Source organism: Bos taurus, chromosome 19 (assembly GCF_002263795.3).
Source record: "Bos taurus isolate L1 Dominette 01449 registration number 42190680 breed Hereford chromosome 19, ARS-UCD2.0, whole genome shotgun sequence".
NCBI classification, from domain to species: domain Eukaryota; kingdom Metazoa; phylum Chordata; class Mammalia; order Artiodactyla; family Bovidae; genus Bos; species Bos taurus.
Window position 1 is genome coordinate 43,294,037 of NC_037346.1, and position 15,876 is coordinate 43,309,912.

A 15,876-nucleotide genomic window follows, 5' to 3' on the forward strand; every position below is an offset into this window, starting at 1 on the left:
AAAGCCGGATTCCGTTTGGTTAGTAGGGGCACCGAAGCACGGGCGCTGGAGTTGGAGTGAACCCCTCCGCGGCCCGGCCCCGCCTCCGCATCCACACGCCTCTCCTTCCCCACTGTGGGCCATCCGCCTTCCGCCTGGCCGGGAAGCCCCTCCACACACCCGACCCTAGGGAGCCCCTCTCCTCGCAGGCGTTCGGCCTGGGTAACACACTGCAGTTCGGCCGTTTCTAGAGAGTGAGTCTTGAGACCTTGTCTTCAGGAAAACTCTCGGCCAACAGCTCGTCGCACGGGTCCTCTCACGGCCACCCCGCACCCTCCGGTCGGGTCTCTCCTCTCCACTAGCCCCAAGGAGGAGCTCCCCTGCCGCCGCCCCGAGGCCGTCCCAGGGCGCTGCGGTCCCGCCGGAGCACGCCTTCTCGGCGACAGAGGGCGGGGCATGCAGATTCGAGACGGCGCTTCCGCCCGAGAACCACAAAGCCGCGGCAGATGCGGGATTTCTCTTTTACAATGTGGAAAATCCAACTTCTGCCCGAGAGACTTGGTGTAGTGCCGCCATAGCACTGTCAACGAGGCAAAGGAAGGGAGACCTGGAGTGAGCGGGGACCCGGTCACACTGAGTGCAACATGCACGACAGCCGGACGTGACAGCGGCGGGCAGTGCCACACTATCGCTTCTCGGCCTTTTGGCTAAGATCAAGTGTAGTATCTGTTCTTATCAGTTTAATATCTGATACGTCCTCTATCCGAGGACAATATATTAAATGGATTTTTGGAGCAGGGAGTTGGAATAGGAGCTTGCTCCGTCCACTCCACGCATCGACCTGGTATTGCAGTACCTCCAGGAACGGTGCACCCCTTGGGGACACTTACTGAAGTACCCAAAGGCAGAAACTGGCCCTTTCCTGTAAAGGATTTGGTTATCTCAGGGAGGTTTTTTTGGTTTATCTACATGCTTCGTTTTTTTCTTCCTGGGATGGGCATGACATCTTTCGTGTACCCACCCCTGATTTACTTTTCTTCAAGTTTCTAACGTTACCTCTGTAATCATGTTTTCTGACTTAGGCAGTTCCCGCTGAAAACCACCAAGATCCACTTGCAGTCTTGGTTAAAATGATGGGTTTCAGCTCAGTGTGTGTGTTGTTTATACTGGGATTTCGTTTATACAGATCACTGCCTGACAAAGAGAGACGAGTACATTGCAGAAGTTGTGTTATTACTTGAAGTTAATACTTAGAAAAGAAAGGGCCTAAAGTAAGAGCCACTATGTCTTTTGGATATACAAGGCAGGCTCTTCAGCTCAGCACAAGTTCAAATCAAAATAAGCCAGAAGGAATGACTCTTGCTGAGGGTGAAGAAGGTTAGTGAAAAAGCTGGCTTAAAACTCAGGACTGGACTTCCTTCCTAGACCAATGATTAAGAATCCACTTGCCAATGGCAAGGGATGGGTTCAAATATTGGTCCAGGAAGATTTCACATGCCCTGAGACAACTAAGCCTCTTTAACACAACTACTGAGCCTGTACTCCAGAGCCCATAAACCACAATTAGAGAGTAGCACCGCTGCCAACTAGAGAAGACTCTAGCATCAAGGAAGACCCAGTGCGGTCAAAAATAAATAATTAACTTTTTTAAAAACCCTCAACAGTAAAAACACTAAGGTCATGACATCTGGTCCCATCACTGCATTGCTAATTGAATGGGGAAATGTGGAAGCAGTGACAGATTTCCTCTTCTTGGGCCCTAAAATCACTGAGGATGGTGACTGCAGCCAGGAAATCAGAAAATGATTGCTTCTTGGCAGGAAAGCTATGACAACCTAGACAGCGTGTTAAAAGCAAAGACATCACTTTATCGACAATGGTCCCTATAGTCAAGGCTGTGGTCTTTCTAGCAGTCATTTAGGGATGTGAGAGTTGGACTATAAAGATGTCAGAGGCCGAAGAACTTTGAACTGTGGTGCTGGAGAAGACTCCTGAGAGTCCCTTGGACCACAAGGAGATGAAACCAGTCCGTCTTAAAGAAATCAACCCTGAATTGTCCTTGGAAAGACTGATGCTGAAGCTGAAGCTCCAATACTTTGGCCACCTGATGGAAGAACCCACTCCCTGGAAAAGACTGTGATGCCGGGAAAGATTGAAGGCAGGAGAGGAAGACAGAGGATGAGATGGTTGGATGGCATCACCACATCAATGGACATGAATTTGAGCAACTCCAGGAGATACTGAAGGACCGGAAAGTCTGGGCATGATGCAGTCTACAAGGTTGCAAAGAGTCAGACAGGACTTAGCAACCGAACAACATGAAACAACACCAGATCCTCTGTGCCAGGACTTTTTAGTAAATGGATGTTTGGAGCAGGGAGTTGGAATAGAACTTTACTCCATCCACTCACCCATTGACCTGGTATGGTAGTACCTGCAGGATAGTGCACCCCTCTCAGGGGAAAGAGAAAGTATGAACAACAGGCTTGTTACATCTTTTTCAGTGTTTTCCTTGTTTTGCTCTGGGTACCTGTCTCGTGAAGGTTTCTGTTTTATCAATGTGTGATTTTCTGTTGCCCTGTTGGGCAGTTTACTTAGGAGTACTGTTTCTTGTGAGGGTCATATCCAAGGAGCAACATTATGCAAAATTCCTTTAACTTTCAAAACACTGTATACGGAGCTGCCAGATCATTTACTACTTTTGTTTCTTTTTTTAATACGGGATTATTTCTTCTATCCTGTGGACAAGGCTCTGCCTCCAACACCCAACATCTCTGAAACAGTGTGGGGTTTGCTGGAGTCCTCAGGGGAAGACCCTCAGGTCTAGGAATTTTTTAAATTCTCTGCTCCACCCAAGTGTATTTTCCCTAAAAGAAGAAACTGAAGAACAGAAAGGTTAAGTACTTGTGAAAGTCACCCAGCTAGAAATTAGCTGAAGTGGGCTGTGAACAATATCTGATTCACAGATCTTGTTTCCTCGACAAACTTTGAAACTTCCTAGCTCCTCTCTTACATCTCCTGGGCCTCTCACCCAAGGGGGAACCTGTCACTTGATTAAAGATAAGACACCTGAAACTGGCAGTCTCTCCTCCATCCATCATCCTCTGCCTTTGCCAGGAAAGGCGTTGATAAACAAATGGCAAGGAGGAGGTGAAGGAAGGGACCCAGTTTGTCAGGGCAACACCGGGGCCTGGCCCAGTCCAGTATCCTTTAAATGGGATTCCAGTCCCCATCTCCACATCCAGCCTGGAGCCCATGGAACTTCCTCCATTAATGACCATTTTGTTTCCCTGCAGCCTCATTTCTGCAGACCTTGTCCACAAGATCACAGCCCAGGACAGAATGCATTGGAGGATTTCCTAAAGAGAACATTCAAACGTTCTTACTTTTGAGGATTCATGGATGGAGTGCCTGCCAGGTTGAAGGCCTCAGTGAAATGGATCGGGACCTGCCCTCATAGAGTGAGACATTATAGTGAGAAATAGGGAGAGACAGACAATGACTCTCGAGAGGTCATTTCAGACAGTGACATAAGCCATCGAGGAAAATAAAACGGAAATGTTCTGGACAGTGACTGGGGGGAGAGCTACTTTACATGGGGGGGGGTGCTCATGAAGGCCTCTCCAGTGGTGACATCAGAGGCAAGTTTAAGTGGCCAGGAGGCAAAGAAACATTCCAGACAGTAAGACAGACTAGCTAGAACCTACCGCTTCCTCATATGGCTCCTGACCTGGGTCAGATTCCAGCTGCTGAGTGGAGGGTCTTCCTCAGAGCTGTCTCCCCACCAGACTAAGCGCTGAGCCCAGAAGCTGGTTCTTCTCAGCCGCAGCTCTGCAGTGCCCAGCACTGTGCCTGACATACAGCAGGCAATCAGGAAATCCTCCATAATTCATGACTACATGATGGATTGACTAACGTACTCACGAGTTTCCTTGAGTGTGGAACAGACCCAGCCTTAGCCGGGAGTTTCCGGGTCTCCGGTCCCGACACTTTGGGGTTGGGAGGAGGATACCTATAAAACCCTGTACTTTCAGGCAAGGTGTCTGGGTAATACTGAACCCTCAGGCCTTTACTGGGGAGAGGGATTTCTTAGAGGAGAAAACAGAAGGCCATGGGAGGGATGACCCTGGAGAGAGAGAGGCCCCTCAAGGCCTGGTGGGCTGAACCCTGGGCTGAGAGTCATCATGACTCCTGTCCTGACAACTGAACTGGCTTGGAAAAGCCACCTCTCCCTTGGGAGTCTTGGTTCCTCAGCACGTAATGAGGGGCTTAGATGATTCCAGGTCCCTTTCCCCAGGACAACTCAGGCTCTGGAGTAGGGGAGGGTACGGATGGTGAGCATCTCTCTCTCGGGCTTCCTACCGAAAGCTCCCTCCGCCTAGGACCTCGTTTCCCTACCCCTCCTCCTCAGCTGTTGGCTAAGCTGGTGGCTCAGATTGTAAAGAATTCGCCTGTAATACAGGAAACCTGGGTTCTATTTCCTGCTCGGGAAATCCTCTGGAGAAGGAAATGGCAACACAGCTCTGCTGTTCTTGCCTGGGAAATCCCATGGACAGAGTAGCCTGGCAACCTGCTGTCCAGGGGGTCGCAAAAGACTCAGAGAGGACTTAGCGACTAAACAACCACCACCACCATTCTGTTGATCTGAGCTGTCACAGCCACTAGCCACATTGCCGCCAGGAAGCGCCCGGCAGGTGGTTCCTCCCAATTCAGAGATATTGAAAGTGTAAAACACACATAGGCTTTCAAAGACCTTAGTATTAAAAACTGGAAGATATCTCTGTAATGTTGATATTAATTACATATTGAAATGATGTTTTAGATATATCTTTTTTTCCTGGGGGAGGAGCCTCCACAGGGTTTGAAGAACCCTGAGGAGGGATGGAACCCAGGCCCTTGTCATCGAAGGCATGGAGTTCTGATTCACTGGACCACCAGAAGCATTTCTGAAATATCTTGAGTTAAAGAACATATTAAACTTAATTTCACTTGCTTCTCTTTATTTATTTTTTTTTTATGCCTAAGAATATTTAAGTTTACCTGCGGGATGGAATTCCCTGTCAGTCCAGTGGTTAGGCTTCAGTATCATCAGTGCAGGAGCCCAGGTTCCATCCTTGGTTGGGAACCTGGGGTCCCCAAAGCCCACACAGCTTGTCCAAAGGGGGAAAAAAGTTACGTTTGTGTGAACCACATAATTCTAATAGAAAGCACTGGTGCAGATGGAAGTGCTGAGAGACTAAGCAATTGCCTAATGGGAAACAAAATCAGGATTCCCATTCAAGCATCCTGCTAACCACTAGGGCCTCAGGTTTTTTTTAAACCAGGGGTCCAGAATTGATGCTTTTGAATTGTGGTTTTGGGAGAAGAGTCTTGAGAGTTCCCCTGGACTTCAAGATCAAACCAGTCCATCCTAAAGGAAATTAGTCCTGAATATTCATTGGAAGGACTGATGCTGAAGCTGAAAGTCCAGTACTTTGGCCCAATACTTGGCTACCTGATTCTAAGAACTGATTCATTGGAAAAGACCCTGATGCTGGGAAAGATTGAAGGCGGAAGGAGAAGGGGATGACAGAGGATGAAATGGTGGATGGCCTCACCGACTCAATGGACATGAGTTTGAGTAAGCTCTGGGAGTTGGTGATGGAGAGGGAAGCCCAGTGTGCTGCAGTCCATGGGATCACAAAGAGTCGGACACGACTGAGTGACTGAACTGGCTGGCTCCTGATATTTCAATTGGGATGATTAAGAATGCCTTCTGATTAGAGTACTTGTGAAGTCACACGTGGAAATGCAAGCACATGGGAATGCCTTCATGAGTACAACCCCAGGGGAAAGTCACATTTTGCTGTAAAATAGGAATGATACCATTTTTACAGTGTTGTGAGCTATCTCCAACCTACTCACCCTGAGCCTTCCTGTTTCACATCCCACTTTCTCTGGTCTTGTATTTCTGCTGGCCGCCAGTCAGATTTACACCGATGATGCTCAAAATGGCGTAGCTATACATGTAGATATGGACACAGACACATGGAATGTAGGTATATTCACAAATATACAGCCAATAGTGCTGTATTATCTTTCACCTTGATGGGAAACCTTTTGTTTGCTGAGCCTTTCTCAGCACCTATGACAGTGCTCCAAATGTGCTTAGTTCTTGTGAATATGTGTTGACTAAATGGATGAGGGACAAAGGAGATAATGTAAAATGTGCTTAGCCTGGGCCTGACAACTCTTCAGGCCTCCCATCCTATGAGTCTGTTTAGGCTGGGTGCTCAGACCATCGTCTGCTCACTCATTTGGTTTCCCTGAGAAGGGGTTGCTGTGGTCCCAGACTTCATCATCTGTTCATGTCTCATAGACTTCCTCCTTGTCCTGTCTGCTGTTCTGCCCATTTGCACAGGTGTTTTAGTCTCCACTCTGAGTTGGAGGTGCCCTCAGGGCAGGAATGACTTCCGGCCTGGGTCTCTCTACTCCTAGCACCTGCCCAGGTGTGTCACTTCCCTTACAGGTGATTAACAACAAAATAGGTTAAAGCAAGAAAAAAATATTTGTGGGCTTCCCTGGTGGTCAAGTGGTTAAAAATCTGCCTGTCATTGCAGGGGACATGGGTTCAGCCCCTGGTCTGGAAAGACCCCACATGATTTGAGGTAACAAATCCCTGTGGCACAACTACTGAGCTGGTGCTCCAGAGCCTATGAGCCACAACGGACTAAAGCTGCGTGCCTGTATCCTGTGCTCCACAACAAGAAAAGCCGCCGAAATGAGAAGCCGGGGCACTGCAACTAAAGAGCAACCCCCGCTTGCTCCAACTAGAGAGAGCCCGAGATTAGCAAAGAAGTCGCTGCACAGCCAAAACACAATCCATCAATCGACATGCTGAGAGAAAATTAACTATACAAAAAGAATAAATATTTGCCATCTCAATCACAAAAGAAGTATTTATCTTTCTAATGTATAAACAGCCCCTGGAATTTAGTATAAAAGATGAGCCATTCAATAGGAAAAGAATGGGTGAAGTCAGGCACAGAAATATTTTCTGCATCATAGAAAATAAAAAAGTGGTTCTTAAGCAGACATATAAAATTAAACAAAAACTACAGTAAGATGTAAGTTTCCCTGCCCTTGTCCCACCGCACTCACCTACACTCATTCTTATCCTCCTACCTGGGTCCAACTGACCTTGACTCAGTTGGTCTGGCCAACTTCCGGGTAAGGAGACTTACTGAGCCTTGCATCAGGGAGTTCCAATCCAGAAGTCAAGGAACTAGCTTTTTTTTTTTTTTTTTTTAAACTATTTGTGGCCACACCATGTGGCATGGGATATTACTTCACCAAACAAGTTCAAACCCCCAACCTCTGCTTTGGAAGCACAGGGTCCCAACCACTGGACTGCCAGGGAAGTCCCTCAAGAAACTGTTCCCAGGCCTCAGATCTACCCATTGATGGTTTGTTAGTGTCCCTGCGGGGGAACCAGGCGCTGCTTTTGGCACATTTCCTGGTCATAATCTCATTGTACATCACTGTTTCCCTGAGGAAATGTTCCCACCCACCAAGGGAGAGAGGCAGCGGACTCACCCATGATACTTCTAAAGGTCTCCCAAGTCCAGAGGTCTTCCACGAGGCCAGGCAGCCAGCTGTCAGACACAAACCTTCACTCATCCATTCTTTCATCTGACGCTGATTTGCTGGGTGCCTCTGATGGGACAGAGCTGTTAGGGGTTTGTGCTAAGTCACTTCAGTTGTGTCCGACTTTTTGTGACCCCATAGACTGTAGCCTGCCAGTTTCTCCTGTTCATGGGATTCTCCAGGGAAGAATACTGGAGTGGGTTGCCATGCTTTTCTCCATTTAGGGGTTTGGGGTGATAATAAATCTCTGTTGTCCACTTCCAGGAGAACACTGAAAGTACTATTTGTCAGGGAAAATATACAGCCTTGTGGGCAACTCTCTAGAAATCTGTTCTAGACCCTTCCTGCTCAAAGTGTGTGAACAGCTACAGCCCCATCACCTTGGAGCTGGTTAGAAATGCAGGATGCAGGCACAAGTCAGACCTCTGGCTTTTTTTGAAGAGCCTGCCAGGGCTGCTGAAACAAAATGCCATAGGCTGGTGGCTTAAAGAATGGAAATGTATTTTCTCACAGTTCTGGAGACTGGATGTCCTCAATCAGGGTTCCAGCCTGGCAAGGTTCCAGTGAGAGCCCTCTCCTTGGCTTCCAGATGGCAGATTTCTCTCCATGTCTTCATGTGCTAGACAGAGAAAGAATAAGCTCTCTGGTGTCTCATGTCATAAGGGAACTAATCCCAGTAAGAGGGCCCCGTCCTCATGAACTCTTCTTAAACTAAATGCGCCCCACCCCCAGGTGTCTCGCCTCCAAATAGCGCTTCAAGTATGAAGTTCGGGGGCACGATTCAATCCAGAATCCCTGCCGATCCAGAATCTGCATTTAGTAGGGTCCACAGGGTACCCATGTGTACTTTATTTATTTTTAATTGGAGGATAATTGCTTCACCATGTCGATGTTTATTTCTGCCAGACATCAACATGAATCAACCATAGGTATGCATATGTCCCCTCCCTGTTGAATGTCCCTCCTACCTCCCTTTCCATCCCACCCCACTAGGTTGAGCTCCCTGGGTCATGGAGCAAATACCCAATGCCCACCTATTTTACATTTGGTAGTGTATATATGGGGCTTCCAGGTGGCGCTAGAGGTTTGACCCCTTGGTGAGGAAGAGCCCCTGGAGGAGGGCATGGTAACCCACTCCAGTATTCTTGCCTGGAGAATCCCATGGACGGAGGAGCCTGGTGGACTACAGCCCCTAGGGTCACTGTGAGTCGGACTTGATGGAAGTGACTTAGCACACACCCATGCACGCACTGTATATAGATTTCAGTGCTACTCTTTCAGTTCATCCCACCTTCTCTTTCCCCCTGCTATGTCCACAAGATTTTTCTCTATGTCTGTGTCTCTACTGCCCGTGTGCAGTTTTAAATTTAATTTTATTTGGCTGCTCTGTGTCTTAGATGCGGCTCGAGGGATCTTCGATCTTCGTTGTAGCATGCGGGCAACACGTGAGATCTTTTAGCTGTAGCATGTGAACACTCAGTTTCAGCATGTGGGACTGAGCCCCCCTGCACAGGAGCATGTAGTCTTAGGCACTGGATCACCAGGGAAGTCCCTTGTGCGAACATTAAAGGTTAGAAGCAATGCTTTAAGTCATACACGTTGAAAAAGAAATGGCAGTTGGTGGTCAACTTGCATATGTCATTTTGTATGTTTTCGGAGGAAGATGAAACTGGCTTCCTGGGCCAAATTTTTTTATTATAGAGATAAGCTAAATAGCTAGGAGGACTTTGTGCCAAGCCCTTTGCTGAGTCCTTCACACATTTTACTTTCTTTAATTCTCATAATGACACTAAGAGATAAATATTTTCATCCCATTTACAGAAGAGGTTGAGGCTGAGAGAGATAAGTAATCTGCCCAGGGGCTTCTCTGGATATGTTCAGGCCGGGACGGGAATTCATCTTCCATGTCAGTGGTCCCTCTAGAGTGGTCCCCAGTCCAGAAGCATCGTTATCCCCTTAGGACTTGTTAGAAATGCACGTTCTTGGGCCTGAGAGCCTGAGACACACTGAATCAGAAATTCTGGAAGGAGGCCCGAGCAATCTGTTTTTACCAAGTCCTCCAGATGATTCTGACAAACTCTCATCAGAGCATGCACCTATTCAAAGTTACGCCCCCTTCCAATGTGGGTCAGATAACATGGGTGACTTGACAGAAATCTATGAAATCAAGAAGCTGAATTGGGGACTTTCTGGTGGTCCAGTGGTTAAGAATCTGCCTCTCAGTGTAGGGGACATGAGTTTGACCCCTGGTCCAGAATTAAAATTCACCCAAGCTGTGAGGCAAATAAAAAATATTTTTTAAAAAGCTGAATCAAATATGTAAGGTCTCTGGGGATTGGCCCCTGTTGTGAATGCTCTAAAGAGTCCCTCAGCTCAGATAACTGGCCGACAGCGAGTTCCCTGCACAGTGTGAGCCTGGCTTTCTCCCCTCAACTCACCTCCCTGTCTCTCTCTGGTGGGCATATTCCTCCCATCTGGCAACTGTTGGTGGTTGCTCCCACGGCACTGTCACCCTCTTGGGGCTCTGGCTGCTGTTGCTTCCTTATCACCCAACGGCCCTCCTGAGGCCAAGGTCTGCCCAAGTGCCAGTCTCCTGTGCAGATGGATGCTGGAATCTGTCCCCGAGTGGATCTGTCTCCTAAGACACCACAACCTGTTGCAACTGCCTCTTCACAACCTTCTCCGACCTCCAGCGTCCTCCAACCTCTGCCTTCCCAGCTCCAGCTATTAGGCCCTCAGTAAAAGCATTGGAGAAGGAAATGGCAACCCACTCCAGTGTTCTTGCCTGGAGAATCCCAGGGACAGGGGAGCCTGGTGGGCTGCCGTCTATGGGGTCGCACAGAGTCAGACACGACTGAAGCGACTTAGCAGCAGCAAAAGCATAAGAAATGTCACTGAAATAAAATTTCTTGCTCAGAAATTACATCATTTACATCTCATCTTACCTCTACAAAAAACACTTGAAAAGTGTGGCTTTTCCATTCCCAACCTCAAACCATAGTGAATGTCCTGTCTGAAAAGAAGATTCCAGAGGAATTCCCTTGCAGTTCAGTGGTTAGGTCTCCACGCTTTCATTGCCAAGGGCAAGGGTTCAATACCCGGTAGGGGAACTAAGATCCCACAAGCTGGGTGGTATGGCCAGACTAACACACACACAAAAAGACCCCAGAAGGAAGGAAAGGAACCTGTCAAACTAGATTCCTCTCCTTTGCTTCAGACTTAGGCAGTGACAGACTTATCTGCCCTGGCCTGGGATCTGGGACTTGGTTTTGGATGAGTTGCCTCTGAATGGGCCCTTGGCGTGAGAAAAGGGTCTCTGAGGGCCCCTTCCCCTCAGTTTTTCTTTTTTTTAATTCACACTCATTCTAAGTAGTAGGTTTGGTTTCCCCCATTTTATTCTTTTCTTTTTTTTTGGTATTGGGATCTTAAATCCCCAACCAGGGATGTAATCTGTGCCCTGTGCAGTGGGAGAACAGAGTTGTACCCAGTGGACAGCCAGGGAATTTCCGCTTTGTTTTATTCTTGAGGAAGCAAAGCTGGGATTTGAAATACGTGTCTTTGTCATTCCCTGGCGGAAACCGCTCTTGGACCTCATCTCCCCTCCCATCCCTCCTCCTGCAGACTCCTCTCCTCCCTTCAGTTGTGCACTCAGGTCCTGGGTTGGGATGCAGTGGAGACAAGGATGTCCTCAGCTGCTTCCTACGTGAGCTCCACCCATCTTGTACCCTCCCCTACTCCAGAGCCTGGGTTGTCCTGGGGAAAGGGACCTGGAATCATCTAAGCCCCTACTTACATGCTGAGGAAACCAAGACTCCCAAGGGGGGAGGTGGCTTTTCCAAGCCAGTTCACATATCAGGACAGGAGTCATGATGACTCTCAGCCCAGGGTTCAGACCACCAGGCCTTGAGGGGGCCTCTCTCTCCAGGGTCATCCCTCCCATGATCTCTGTCTCCTTCAAGAAATCCCTCCTGCCTAGAAAAGCCCTGAGGGTTCAGTATTACCTAGACCTTACCTGGAAGTACAGGGTTTTATAGGTTTCCCTCCCAACCCTCAAGGTGTCAGGAAACTCCCAGCTAAGGCTGGGTGCTTGCATCTCACACTCAAGGGAACCCTTGAGTATATAGTCAATCCATCATGTAGTCATGAATCATGGAAGATTTCCTGATTGCCTACTATATGGCAGGCACAGTGCTGGGCACTGCAGAGCTGCGGCTGAGAAGAACCAGCTTCTGGGCTCAGCGCTTAGTCTGGTGGGGAGACAGCTCTGAGGAAGACCCTCCACTCAGCAGCTGGAATCTGACCCAAGTCAGGGAGCCAATCGGAGGAAGTAGGTAGGTCCCAGCTAGTCTGTCTTGTCTGGAATGCTTCCTTGCCTCCTGGCCACTAAACTTGCCTCTGATGTCACCATTGGAGAGGCCTTCATGAGCAACCCCCTCCTCCATGTAAAGTAGCTCTCTCCAGCACATTTCCCTGTTTTATTTTCCTCAATGGCTTATGTCACTATCTGAAATGACCCTCTTGAGTCACTGTCTGCCTCTCCCTACTCCTCATTATAATGTCCACTCTATGAGGGCAGGTCCTGATCCATTTCACTGAGGCCTTCAACCTGGCAGGCACTCCATCCATGAATGCTCAAAGTAAGAACGTTTGAATGTTCTCTCTAGGAAGTTCTTCAATGCACTAGGTCCTGGGTTGTGATCTTGTGGAGAGAAAGGTCTGCAGAAATGAGGCTGCCAGGAAACAAAATGGTCATTAATGGAAGAAGGCTCCCTGGGTCCTAAGCTAGATGTGGAGGTGGGAACTGGAGTTCCCATTTAAAGGATACTGGACTGGGGTAGGCCCCAGTGTTGACAAACTGAGCCCCTTCCTTCAACCCCACCTTGCCCCACCTCCTCCTTGCCATTTGTTTATCAACGCCTTTCCTGGCAAAGGCAAAGGATGAAGGGTGGGGTGAGATTGCCAGTTTCATGTCTCTTATCTTTAATCAAGTGACAGGTTCCCTCTGGGGTGAGAGGCCCAGGAAATGTAAGGGAAGTGCTAAGGAAGTTTCAAAGATTGTGGAGGAAACAATATCTGTTTCACAGATGTTGTTCAAAGCCCACTTCAGCTAATTTCTAGCTGGGTGACTTTCACAAGTTTCTTTTTCTTTTTTTTTTTTTCACAAGTTTCTTAACCTTTCTGTTCTTCAGTTTCTTCTTTTAGGGAAAACACACTTGGGTGGGGTCGAGAATTTTAAAAATTCCTAGAGATTAGAGTCTCCTTGAGGACTCCAGTAACCCAAACTGTTTCAGAGATCTGTTAGATGTTGGGAGCAGTGCCTTGTCCACAGGATAGAAGAAATAATCTAGTATTTAAAAAAGAAACAAAACTACTAAAGGATTTGGACACCTCCTTATTACAGTGTTTTGAAAGATAAAAGAAAATTTGCATAATATTGGTCCATGGATATGACCCTCACAAGAAATAGTACTCCTAAGTAAACTGCCCTAACAAGAAAACAGAAAATCACATGTTGGTAAAACAAAACAGAAACCTTCACATGAGACAGGTACCCAGAACAAAATGAGGAAGACACTAACAAAGATATAACAAGCCTGTTGTTCATACTTTCTCTTTTCCCTGAAAGGGGTGCACTATTCCTGCAGGTACTACAGTACCAGGTTGATGCGTGGAGGGGACAAAGCAAGGTTCTACTCCAACTTCCCTGCTCCAAACATCCATTTACTAAAATGTCCTGGGACAGAGGATATGGTGTTGTTCAGTTGCTACTGCTAGGTAGGTAGAATAGGGAAAAGGAATCCAAAATGGCGGTGGCTAAAAGACAAGGAAGGTCCGAGGACCAGAGTGAAGACTTCAGGTAGAACCAACAGAACAAACAGCACTCCTGGCTAAGCCCAATTTGCATAGGGCAGGCCCAGGTGGAGGAAAAAAAACATATAAAAGGAGGAGCCAAAGCGCTTTCTCTTGGACTCTCTCTCCGCGTGCACGCGCTTCCCCCCCCCCGCCCCCGCCCCCGCCCCGCCCCCGCCCTCCTCCACTCTCTTCTCTTCGAGTCTTGGATTCTCCTGCTGTCTCCTAAATAAAATAGAGCTGTAACACTGATTTGCCTAAGAGCTGTAGCACGGTTTGTCCAAGACCCATGAGCTGTGACGCGCCGAGGGCTTTAATGTCCGTTGCTCCAAATCTTTGTTGTGACGAGACAAAGAACCAAGGAACATACACTCGCGTGACACTACTCTGTCTGACTCTTTGTGACCCCATGGACTGCAGCAGACTTCCTTGTCCTTCACTGTCTCCTGGTGTTGCTCAAACTCATGTCCATTGATTTGGTGATGCCATCCAACCATCTCATCCACTGTCTTCCTTCTCCTCCTGCCTTCAATCTTTCACAGCATCATGGTCTTTTGCAATTCCCACAGCAGTTGCTTTTCCCACTACACAGTCCGGTGCACTCAGACAGGCACCCAGCACCTAGATCTTGATTGAATGCCCGAGTCAATGGAAAAGGACCAAAGGAGATAATATGGGGAAGTTGCTCTGGCTTAAACATGATTTGAACTTATGCTGACCTGAACAGCCTGCCTTGTGTATCCAGAAGACACGGCGGTCTTATTTTAGGCTCTCTTTTCTTCTAAGTAATAATACAACTTCTTCAGTGGCACTGACCTCTTCTTGTCAGTCAGGCACCTGTATAAATGAAATCCCAGTACAACCAACACACACTGACTTTAAAGCCCATCATATTAATCTAGACTCCAGGTGGATCTTAGTGGCTCTCCACAGAAACTGCCTGAAATCAGAAAACACAAACATTTGATTAGTGTTGAAGACATCCAAAGACAGAAAAGCCAAGCCAGTGCTTCGGAAGAGAAACTGGGAATATTAAGTGAGAGCTTGGCCACCCCTTCTTTTTGTAGCTTGGACTAGGCAAAAATCTGGGAAATTTCTTTTCAAGACTGCTGGGCAAAAGGTAGTCTTTCAAAAAACCCACAGTTTGAGCAAACTTCACAGTTACACACACTTTATCAGAGACAGAAAGGGAGAAACATTGCAGTTGTTCTGTAATTGTCAGAATTGAAAGCACCGTCAGGAAAGCACAAAAAATAAACTTCTTCAGGTGGCTCAATCCTGAACAAAACCAATTTCTGCATTTAGGTACTCCAGTGATATCCCCTGAGGGGGTGCACCATTCCTGGAAGTACTGCAATACCAGGTCGATGCGTGGAGTGGACGGAGCAAGCTCCTATTCCAACTCCCTGCTCCAAAAATCCATTTAATATATTGTCCTCGGATAGAGAACGTATCAGATATTAAACTGATAAGAACAGATACTACACTTGATCTTAGCCAAAAGGCCGAGAAGCGATAGCGTGTCACCGCCCGTCGCCGTCACCGTCCTGCTGTCGTGCACGTTGCACTCAGTGTGACCAGGTCCCCGCTCACTCCAGGTCTCCCTTCCTTTGCCTCGTTGACAGTGCTATGGCGGCACTACACCAGACTCTCGGGCAGAAGTTGGATTCTCCACATTGTAAAAGAGAAATCCCGCATCTGCCGCGGCTTTGTGGTTCTCGGGCGGAAGCGCCGTCTCGAATCTGCATGCCCCGCCCTCTGTCGCCAAGAAGGCGTGGCTCCGGCGGGACCGCAGCGCCCTGGGGACGGCCTCGGGGCGGCGGCAGGGGAGCTCCTCCTTGGGGCTAGTGGAGAGGAGAGACCCGACCGGAAGGGGTGCGGGGTGGCCGTCGAGAGGGACCCGTGCGACGAGCTGTTGGCCGAGAGTTTTCCTGAAGACAAGGTCGCCAAGACTCACTCGCTAGAAACGCCCGGACTGCAGTGTGTTACACAGGCCTCCGCCTGCGGAGAGAGGGGCTCCGTAGGGTCGCGTGTGTGGAGGGGCTTCGCTGCCAGGCGGAAGGCGGATGGCCCACAGTGGGGAAGGGAGGGGGCGTGTGGATGCGGAGGGCGGGGCCGGGCCGCGGGAGGGGTTCACTCCAACTGCAGCGCTCTAGTCCTTCGGTGCTTCTACGAACCAAACCGATTCTGGGCTTCCTACCGAAAGCTCTCTCCGCCAAGGACCTCGTTTTCCTGCCCCTCCTCCTCAGTTGTGGGCCTCGCTGGTGGCTCAGATTGTAAAGAATCCGTCGGCAATACAGGAAACATGGGTTCGATTCCTGAGTCGGAAAGATCCCCTAGAAGAGGAAATTGCAACCCACTCCGGTGTTTTTGCCTAGGAAATCGAGTGGACGGACAGAGGATCCTGGCGGGTCACAGGGT

General features: G+C 48.5%; 2 non-coding genes across 2 annotated transcripts; one reads left to right on the forward strand and one right to left on the reverse strand.

Moving 5' to 3' along the window:
* Positions 1 to 666: 666 nt before the first annotated feature.
* LOC112442843 (U2 spliceosomal RNA) lies at positions 667 to 857 on the forward strand. Its single transcript, XR_003031131.1, has one exon. It is a non-coding gene; the product is annotated as a U2 spliceosomal RNA (small nuclear RNA).
* Positions 858 to 14,781: 13,924 nt separating this feature from the next.
* LOC112442854 (U2 spliceosomal RNA) lies at positions 14,782 to 14,972 on the reverse strand. The gene has a single exon (XR_003031142.1). It is a non-coding gene; the product is annotated as a U2 spliceosomal RNA (small nuclear RNA).
* Positions 14,973 to 15,876: the final 904 nt, after the last annotated feature.